General features: G+C 38.4%; 1 pseudogene across 1 annotated transcript in view; it reads right to left on the minus strand.

Annotated features, from left to right (window-relative positions):
• Window positions 1-11,005, minus strand: part of LOC144282649 (tripartite motif-containing protein 60-like) — a 209,574-nt pseudogene that overhangs the window by 19,452 nt on the left and 179,117 nt on the right. The window lies entirely within an intron of this gene.

Below are 11,005 nucleotides of genomic sequence, written 5' to 3' on the forward strand. Positions count from 1 at the left end.
AAAGAAAAAAAGAATGTTCTAAGAAACCCATACACTATATGTTGGCAAATTGAATTTAAATAAAATATCTTTAAAAAAAAAAGAAAAAAGAAACCCAGCAAGAATGATATGCTGATGTTTCCTAGTCCCTTTGCACTCACTTCTGCAGTCCAACTACCAATTATGGGCTAAGAGCCTCCAAGTCATATTCCCAGAACTGACACAAAGCAAGTGTGTAGGTCTAAAATCCATTATTCACAACTCTGACATCCAACAACTACTCTAAAAATTAAATGGTTTTCCATAACTCATTTGGCACTGAAACATGACCTGATTGATTAGTTTGGTAATAACCATGACCCATATTGATGTGAGACTAATTTTAGTCATTTTATGTTCTCTTAGTGTAAATATTCATGAGTTTGACTGTAGAACCATTAATATATTTGATAACGGGGTGCTCTCCCTGCCCTCCTCCGGGAGGATTATATAACACAGGGGACACAAATCAATTAACATGTCTAAAATGGAAGATTTTCCATACAAAACACATCCAGACCCATGGGCTCTAACAGATTGTAGATCTAAACTAACATTTATTTAATATATTCAGTCTAAATAATTTCAAACATTAAAACACTCCAAAGACATTTTAACAATATAATAAAGATAGAAAAACATGTCAATTAACTTCATAGAGGGGATGTTTTAATGAACTCTCTAATGAGATTAAATGTCTTTATGAAGTTCTAAAAAACCCAGAAAAGAAGAGTAATAATCATAGCTAATATTTATTGAACCCTGACAAATTGCCAGGAATTCTATTAAATAATCTACATATATTATTTCATGAATTCCACTAAGTAACCATATGAAATAGGTATTTTTATTATACTAATTTGTAAATAAGAAAAGCAAGAAACATAACAGTCAAATACCATTCAAGGATACATTTAGAAGTGGTTGAGATAGAATCGGAGTTAGACTCTAGAGCCTGTACACCGAACCCATGGATATATTGATTCTGTAATCGGAAACTGGCCCTAAGATGTATTGTAATTCTATGGTGGTGAATAGTTCGGTACTGGCTCAAAAATAAACAGGTATGCTAAAACAGATGAGTAAAAATGTCATGAGTGTTCCAGTTTGCTGCACAGCAGAAACCCATAAAACTTAGTGACTTCAAAAAATTATCTTTAATGGTTTTGTAACTTGGCTGGATTCAGCTTATTTGGGATTTTTCACATGGTTCTTATTTGGGATTCTTCATATGACTATAGCCTAAGAGTGGTTGGAGTTAGAATCATTTGAAAATTCATCTGAGATACATGTCCAAGATGGTCCACTCATATGGTTGACAGACAGTGCTGGCTATTAGCTGAAGGTGTAAGCTAGAGCACCTGCAGGACACCTCCCCATGTGGCTGGGATTTTTAACAGGACAGTCACTAGGTTCTTAGAGAGAGCATTCCCAAAATAAATGTTTTAAGAAATCTGGGAAGAAACCATAAGACATCTTCTGACATAGCTTCAGAAGTCCCAGAACATCTCTTCTGCTGCATTCTCCGGGTCAAACAGGTCACTGAGTCCATCCCAGATTCAAGAAGAGAGTAACATGACCCCACCTCTTAATATGAGGGGGAAGCATATGGACACAGAGAGGAAAATAATTGACAGTGGACATCTCTTGATACTAGTTACCATGGTTCACCCCTCGTCACCACAATTTTTACTTTTCTCATGGGCAAAATGGACTCACCACAATTCCCAATATCCTCTACAGTCTTATTTTATTATAGCATCAGCTCAAAATCCAGGAGCTCCTCATTTAAATATAGATGATGTAGTTCCCTGGATATAACCTTCAAGTATGCATCTTCTCAGCCTGAAGACCTATAAACTCAAGAGATAAGTTATCTTCCCCTCCTACAAACCCTATATGCAGTGGTGATGCGGGGATAGGAGGACCACAACCAATATTGTCTTCAAAAACAGGATGGAGGGCAGCCCGGGTGGCTCAGTGGTGTAGCATTGACTTCAGCCCAGGGCGTGACCCCAGAGCCCCGGGATCGAGTCCCACGTCAGGCTCCTTGCATGGAGCCTGCTTCTCCCTCTGCCTGTGTCTCTGCCTCTCTCTGTGTTATTATATTAAAGATTTAATTAAAAAAATATTTTTTAAAAAAAACAGGACAGAGTTGGAAGAAGTAGTCAGGAGTCCCTGGTCCACACAACTCTGAAATTCTGGTGGGCACATCCCCCTAGTTCTTTGATTAGGAGCTGCTCCTCTCCCTGGAATTGCTTCTCCATTAGTCTTGATTCCACCCTCTGGACTCTTAGCTCTTCATTTTGAGTTGACCTTCCTTTTCTATAAGAAAGTATATTTTATAGCTAAGCAGCTTTCTCAAATTCTTTCCTGCCTGAAGAGTCTCCAGACTTTTCATTTTGAACTATTTTTGTCCTTTCAAACCAAGCAGACTGTTTCTAACTACTTCTTGAAAATCGAACATATTCTCTCATAATACTGGAATTCACTCCTTTCTACAAAAGTCACAACCAAAGTCTCTTTAAGACATGGCCTTCTCTACTTGCCTGAGAGTTAGAGTCCTGTCGGAAATGCCCTTGCAATACTTAGAAGCCCTGTGTCCCCCTGACCATCTACAAGGCCCACGCCTACGTCTGCCTGAGGACTCTACATGGGTGATACAGCTGCAACTTTCATTCTATCTTTATCCTGTCACGAGAGTTACTAGTCATTTCTAGCTTTGATCTTTACCCATGCCCCTTTTTTATCTTAAGAAAATCTACTTCCTGGGAAACTGTCCAAAAACTTCAGAGTATCTTTTTCTAGCTCATCTCTCTGCACCTATTACTTGAATCTGTTGCTAAAAGAGATAATGTGGCACTTTCAACATTACCCATGAAAAATCTCCCTGGCCAAATTTTAGTTCATTTCTACTTCCCATATTTCTGCAGGCCACATTTTTGTCAAACTTTCTAAGACTACATCACAAGAGTTCTCACTTCTCTAGCTTCCAACAATAATTTCCTCACAGTCTCACTGTCTTTCAGGTTTTGCTAAGAGTTTCCTTAAAGCCTTCCCATATTCACCTGCTGCCTAGTCTCAAAGCTAATGCTACAGGTTTCAGGTCTTTATTACAACAGAACCTCAACTCCAGGTAATTTTTACAAAGTTTCATTTTAGTCAAGTAATCTCTACACCCACTGTGGAGCTTGAACTCACAACCCTGAGATCAGGAAATACATGCTCTTCTGACTGAGCCATCCAGGTGCCCCTCAATTACAGATAATTTTTGTTTCATGTACCTAGTATTATGTGACAGATCAAGCTACATTTAGAGGCTTACAGCAAAAATTTATTATTATCTCTTATAGTCCTGTGGCTAGACAGGGCCCAACTGTGTGGGTCTTACTTGGGGTCAGTCATATAGGTGCAGTCAGTTGGGGTCATAGTTATCATACAGTCTGAACCTTTGAAATGACTTACTTAAAAATGACTGATTGTCAGGGCACCTGGATGGCTCAGTGGTTGAGCATCTGACTTTGACTCAGGTCATGATCCTGGAGACCCGGGATCAAGTCCCACAACATGCTTGCCACAGAGAGCCTACTTCTCCCTCTGCCTAAGTCTCTGTCTGTGTGTCTCTCATGAATAAATAAATAAACACTTTTTTAAAAAATGGCTGACTAAAAAAAATGAATAAATAAAATCTTTTTTAAAAAAAGACTATCAGCAGGGAGTTCAGCTAGTGCTCTCACCCAGAGCACTTGCATATGACCTCTAGATAGCCTGGGCCTCTCACAGCATGGTAGCTGAGTTTTGAGAGGGAGTGTCCAAAGAGCAAGACTTTCAGGAGATTCATGTGGAGGCTGCTAAGCTTCTTGAGATTTACCTGAGAAGCACCAGAACATCCTTTCCACCTCATTCTATTAGTCAAGTGGATCACCGAGGCCAGCCCAGATTCAAGAGGGTAAAATTAGATTTCCCCTCTTGAGGTGAGGAGCACATGCACATGTGGTATAGAAAGAACTGATGGTGGCTCTTTACACTATCTACCATAATAAAAAACAGAGTATTTATATAGTCTTAAAGTCTCCTTACCATGGAAAAAAACATCAGACACTACCTTAACCAAATGATCAATGTTAACATTGCTGTGAAGTACTCAACATTGCTCCCGTGTTCCTACCCAAAAAAGCATAAGCTATATCTAATCATGAGAAAATGTCAAACAAACCTCAGTGGAGAAAACGTACTCTTCAAAATGCCAAGGTCATAAAACACACAAAAAATGCTAAGGAACGGTCCAGGTTATGGACTAAGGAGGCATGACAACTAAATGCAGAGCATACTCCTGTATTTGATCCTGAGCAAGGGATTTTTCTTTTTTTTTCTTTTGCCATAAAGTAAGTTATTATGAAAATTGCTATATTTGAATAAGGTCTTTAGTTAAGATGGATGCATTGAATTGATGATAATTTCCTGCTTTTGATCATCACACTGAGGCTATTTAAGATTCAGAAAATACACAATGAAGTGTTTAGGAATAAATTATCTTTATGTCTACAACTTACTCCCAAGTGGTTCAGAAAACAATAATAACAATAATAAAGCAAATGTGACAAAATGTAAACATTTGAGGAATTCCTTGTGCTATTCTTACACTTTATGTAAATCTGAGGTTATTACAAAATACAAAGCTATAAACAAAACTAACAAAATATAAGCAGATCAATAAAAAATACTAAAGAATTCAGAAATGGAATCAAAGAGTGAAAATAACTGACATATAAGAAAAGATTGATAAAATGCCATGAAATAGCAAACACACACTAGAAGTCCAAATGTTTCTGAGGGAAATCTCTGCAGCACAAATGACAGAAACCTAGTTTCCTTAATTTTCAAAGGTAGTCACAGTCAAGCAGCAAAAGAAGAGCAGCATTAAAGAAAGTTGAGCAAAATATACAAACACTGCACAAAACAGTATATACAAATAGCCAAAAATATGTAAAGAGGCGCTTTACGACTTAAATTTCATGGGCTGAACGTATGTGTCTTTCTCCATCCTTTCCCAAACTCCCACTGAAATGACAGTAAAGAATTTTTTTGAGGTCATAAATTTGTAAGCACAGAGCACAAAACAAGACAACAGCAAACCAAAGAGATCACAAATGACAAAATTTAGAAAGCAGAGAGGAAAGTAGTAACTATGGTACAACCGAAATATCTAAAAATTAAGTGCCTATGGGAAGAGGTAGGTGGGCTCGGGGCAACTAAGAAGAATCATGCCTGTTTGCTTTGTCCCAGAATGACCCAAGAGTTGAGGCACCAGATACTACTAAAAGTGACAATGTAGGGCAGACCTTTCTATTTGCCAAGCTCTCCTGTTCATTGGGAAAATAGTATGAAATAAGAGGTAAAAATGCGTACCCTCATGGAGCTAAGCTTCTAACAGGGAGCTTATAAAAGTATAGGAACATATAACATGGGGATAATGTTAAAATAATATATGATTACATATAACAAATAGTTATATATTACATTATGATATTAGATTTAATTATATGTTGTATATATATACAGAACTGGGGATGGGAGTACATTTTAAAATATAGTGATCTGGAAAGCTCTTGCTGAGGCATGACATTTCATCTGAGCAAAGACTGAAGGACCTGAGGGAGCCCATCAGCTGGATATCTGGGGGAAACTGGTATATCATATGTAAATGTCTTAAATTGGGACCATACCTGGCATGTTGCGTGCTAGTTTGGCTGCCAGGCCTTAGGGGACAGTCAGGAAGTCACTCGGAGATCTTGGAGGCCACTGTAAAGTCTTTGGAATAAGACAGGAAAGTTTAGAGTATTTGAAGCTGAAACCTGAAGAATTAATTGAAAATCATTTAAAAAAAAAAAAGTATTTCACTCTCAGAAATTGTTCCTCTTCCAACACAATGAGGAGAGGACCTCATTCTAGCAACAGTATAAGACTAGAGGTTGACATTCTTGAAAAGTGTGAGCCATAGAGCATCTAACCCCAAAGACATCAAGCACTGATTGAGCAAAGCCCCATACTGAAAATAGGCCGGTAAGTGGACGTCTGCTTACCCACCACTGCCAGTCCAGTCTGTTTTCTCCAGTAGCTCCCTGCTCCCCCCAGGATGATGGCTGGGGCATTTCTGTTCGAGAAAACTAGCCAGCCCAAGGGAAAAAGAGCTCTAGACTGACACTTGGTAATCTCTCAACAATATACCAGGTCCTTTCCCAATCCTCCTGCAATGAAACCCTACCGCTGATGAACCCCACCTCCTTGAGTTTCCAGCCAATACTCTTAATTATAATCAGCCAGTTACAAATCACAAGACACTTGGGGAAAGTCGCCACCATAAAAGAGAGACTAAGATAAGTAAACCAAAAAAGTTCAAAGAAACTAGAGACAACACATGATACAGTGAAAACAAAAGCCTTTTAAAAATGTATATGAGGGCAGCCCGGTGGCTCAGTGGTTTAGCATCTGCCTTCAGCCCAGGGCGTGATCCTGGGGTCCTGGGATCAAGTCCCACATCGGGTTCCCTGCATGGAGCCTGCTCCTCCCTCTGCCTGTGTCTCTGCCTCTCTCTATGTCTATCATAAATAAATAAATCTTTTAAAAAATATATTTTTTAATAAATTTTTAAAAATCTATATGATTAACATTCTCAGAGAGGGGGGTAACAATATTGCAACTAGGAGGGGGAAAAATGCTGCTACGGAAAGAGTATCCAGAGGCGGGATGATCAGCCTTCCTGGTTTGTCCAGGGATACGTCAGTTTTGGCACTGAAGGCCCCTTAGCCAAGAAACCCCGCAGTCCCAGGCAACCCAGGAAAGCTGGTGACCCTCCTGAAAAAGGGGAAAGCTTTATTAAATTAAAAATACGACCGCAGCAATTTAGGGTCAGGCTAGGGAACTCCACAATCCCACAGGCCCGCTGTATCCCACCTTATCCTGGGCTTCTCTTCACTCCTTCCCTAGTCTTTCCCGCTATGACGTCAGGAAAACCAGCTAGGAAACTGTTGCCAAAGTTCATCCAATAGATTGTAAGGTGGGAGGAGGAGGAAGAGAAAGGAAGGAACCAACCGAAGAGATCTCAGAGGTAGAATCCAAGGGGCTTAGCCTCAGAATTTCAGAATGAGGACAATACCTCAGGGATCATCTGGTCCAGTCCTCTCTTTTTATACCGTAGCACCTGACTCATAGTAGTAGCTGCATATACTAAATCTTTGTTGAATAGATTAGTAAGTAGTTGAGGGGAAAGACCCAGAGACGTATTGACACCACTAGTTATTGCATACCTGGCTTGGGAACATAAACCTTCTGACTCCTAAATCAGTGTTCTCACTGCCGTGGCACGCCATGGTCTCATCATGGATAAAAATGATAAAGACATTCTCTAAATCTCATTTTAATACTACAGCTTGGTTCACCTCATTTTCATGTCATTTATAAGGTAGCAACGCATACGAATTAATAATTTTTTTAAAAAAGAGAGACATGGGACACCTAGGTGGCTCAGTGGTTGAGCGTCTGCCTTTGGTTCAGGGCGTGATCCTGGAGACCCAGGATCAAATCCCACGTCAGGCTCCCTGCAGGGAGCCTGCTTCTCCCATTGCCTGTGTCTCTGCCCTGCTCTGTGTGTCTCTCGTGAATAAATAAATAATATCTTTAAAGAGAGAGAGAGAGAGAGACATGACCACAGAAATAACAAACCAATAGAAGAGCTGGAAAATAAAGTTGAGGACACAAGGCAGGAGGAGAACAAAGACAAAAAGTAAAAAACAGAAGAGAAAAAAGATACTTTTTGAAAGTAGGGAATCTGCCTAGGAGATAGATCATCAAGTAATAGGAGTTCTTCAAAGAGAATATAGGGAGGAGAAAATTATCCAAGAACTAATGCAAGAACATTTCCCGGAATGGAAGGACACACGTTTCCAAACTGAAAAGGCTCGCTGAGGGCCTCGGACAATGTGTGGGAACAAGAGCAGCCCCTAGGGACATTATCAAGGGTGTTCAAAAGAAAAGATCCCTAAAGCCGAGAAAGAGAAATGGGGGAGGATGGGCAGAGAGAAAACAGATCATATTCAAAGGGTTTAAAAGGAATCAAGATGAAAAATATCATTTTTAACTACTCAACAGCAATGCTAGGAGCTTTCATTCATAGAAACAAATTTAAATATCTGAGAGAAATGATATCAACATAGACTTTACACCTGCTACACCAGGATGAATGTACAAGGGCGGCTGTGTGTATAAGCAAAAATCCAGAAGCAATCTAGATATCTATTACTAGAGGTAAAATAAATTACACCAAATAAATGTAACATTAAATTTTTGTTATAATCATATAAATAAACAAAGTAGAACATATTATAACATCTTACGATGTTTTTACCATGTAAAAAAATTCACTCAAATTTTATCGAAGAATGAAGTTAATTATATGTACTGACATAGAAGGAATGCCATTCTGTATTATTAAGTTAAAAAGAGTAAATTTCAAAATAGCAATGTACAGTATGGGATTTTTTTATAAAGGAATATACAGGAAAAAAGAATAAAAAGAAAAATAATATAAAGATACACAGAAATATAGAGATATAAAGTAACTGAGAAGAAAAATCTCTGTCATCAGTGACTACTTTTGGGGAATAGTTCTTAGAAGTTTAGCTTATCCTTTTTACTTTATACATACAATTCTATAACATTTGGGTTTTTTTCCTTACAATCTGCGAATTATTTTTTAAATATGTATAATTTCATTTCTTTGTGATGACAGCACCATCTAGTGGTCTGTGTCAACTTTTTAAATATTTTAACTTTAATGTGAAATTTAATATTAAAACTTGTAAAAATAAATAAAAATTTAAAATAAAAACAAGTAACTACAGCACAGGGGAAAAACTTATTTTTATTTTTACTTATTTATTTTTTAAAAAAACTTTATTTTTAATATGGCATTTAAAAGAACAAATCCTCGTAATGTCGAAAAAGTTCATCTCTTTGGTTTTTTTTTTTTTAAGATTTTATTTATTTATGCATGAGAGACACAGAGAGAGAGAGGGGGGCAGAGACAGGCAGAGGGAGAAGCAGGCTCCAGGCAGGGAGCCCGATGTGGGACTCGATCCCAGGACCCCAGGATCACGCCCTGGGCCAAAGGCAGGTGCTAAACCGCTGAGCCCCCAAGGATCCCCAAGTTCATCTCTTTGAGTAATTTCCAAGATACATTAAATGAAAAATTCAAAATACAGAAAAATATGTGTAATAGTCTATCATTTGTACTAAAAAAAAAGCAGAGTGTTCTGCGTATTTGATTGTATATGCATAAAATGTCTCTGAAAACACACATTAACACACACACATACACACAGGGAAGTTGGATGTCTTCAGTGAGGTTAAGTAAATGGCTGAAAAATAGGAATGAAAACAAGAACTTTGTCTATGTACCCTTTTGAACCTTTCGAATTTGAAACCCTAACATAAAATGTAAATTAAAAAATGAGCCTTTGCCTCATTGCATCCCAGAGAGAGCAAGAGGGATCCCCATCAGCTCTCCTGGAGTATCCAAGGAAGTCTGGCCCAGCTTCTTGTTCTTGACACATCTGCTCAAACCCGCACCGTCTGATCCAGAAATACAGCCTCAATGTGTGCCACCAGTGTTTCCATCAGCGCGAGGGGTTAAGTGAACCTCTTTGAATGGGTCGTCTAAGAGACCTACCTTAACTGCAGATGTCCAGCAGACTTAGTTAGCTTAATGCTAACTCTTTGAACATAAAATAAAATAAAAATACATCAAAAAATTGTCAAATGAAATATTAAAATGTTAAAATGACAAAAAAAAAAAAGAAAAGAAAAGCAGGACGGAGAGTGCCTAGCTGCCTCAGCCATAGAGAGCATGCGCTTCTTGATCTCAGGATGGTGAGTTTAAGCCCAACATTGGGCATAGAACTTCCTTAAAAAAAAGAAGAGTGGAGAAAAGAAGTACACAGGCATCAGATGGAAGAGAAAATTGTAAATGGGAAATCTATATACCGATCTATTAAATAAGAATATGTACTTCAGATGCACATAAATTAAACACATGTAGCTACGTTCCAGAAGAATGCCAGAGGATCACACTTGGAATATATTAATGGATGTCAGGGCAAAAGAGTTGAAATGAAAGGGAAAGAATGATAATTTGGAGACAGATCGTCCAGGGGAGAAAATCAGAAGGCAAAGTACTGGCAGTGTCGATAAAAGGATAGGTGGAATCGGAGTGAAATTATGAGAAAAAAGTCTTGGATTTGAAGAAACAGAGAAATCCAAGAGGGCATCAGGTTTTAATCCTGGGTGAGAGGCACAGGGAAGTATAGAGTAGTGCTATCGGGTAAAAATATGAGACATGCATATGTAATATCAAATTTTCTAGTAGCCACATTTAAGAGATCAGAAAGAAAAAAGCAAAATTAATTTTAATATCTTTTATTTAATCCAATACATCCCAAATGTGATCATTTCAAGATATAAACTCAATGTATAAGTGTGTATTTCATACTCCGTTGCATTAGCCACACTTCAAATGCTCCAGAGTCACAGGCGATTGGCCGCTGTTGTTTTGAACAACGATAGATTGAATTTAGGAGAAAATAGCATGCTTTAAAAACAGGGAGTTTAAGGAACCAACAACACATCTATCTAAAACTATAAGGCGAATTGTTGGAGGCACAGAACAAGTATGCAGGCAAAAGCTGAGCGGTGGCCGTGGAGATTTGGACAGTCACGCACGCGAAATGCTACAGCCACTGGAAAGGAGTAGGAGAAGGAGCGTTAAACAGCACTGGCCAGCGCATGCCACTCAGAACATTAGTCGCTCCAAAAGCTATTTTTTAAATGACCAATTAACCACAGAATCTTCATGCATTTAGAAACACAGATCAAGCAAGATTTTTCAACCTACAAATAATGTTCTGGACATATGAACTTAGCAGCCTTATAA

This window comes from Canis aureus, chromosome 13, assembly GCF_053574225.1.
Source record: "Canis aureus isolate CA01 chromosome 13, VMU_Caureus_v.1.0, whole genome shotgun sequence".
NCBI lineage: Eukaryota > Metazoa > Chordata > Mammalia > Carnivora > Canidae > Canis > Canis aureus.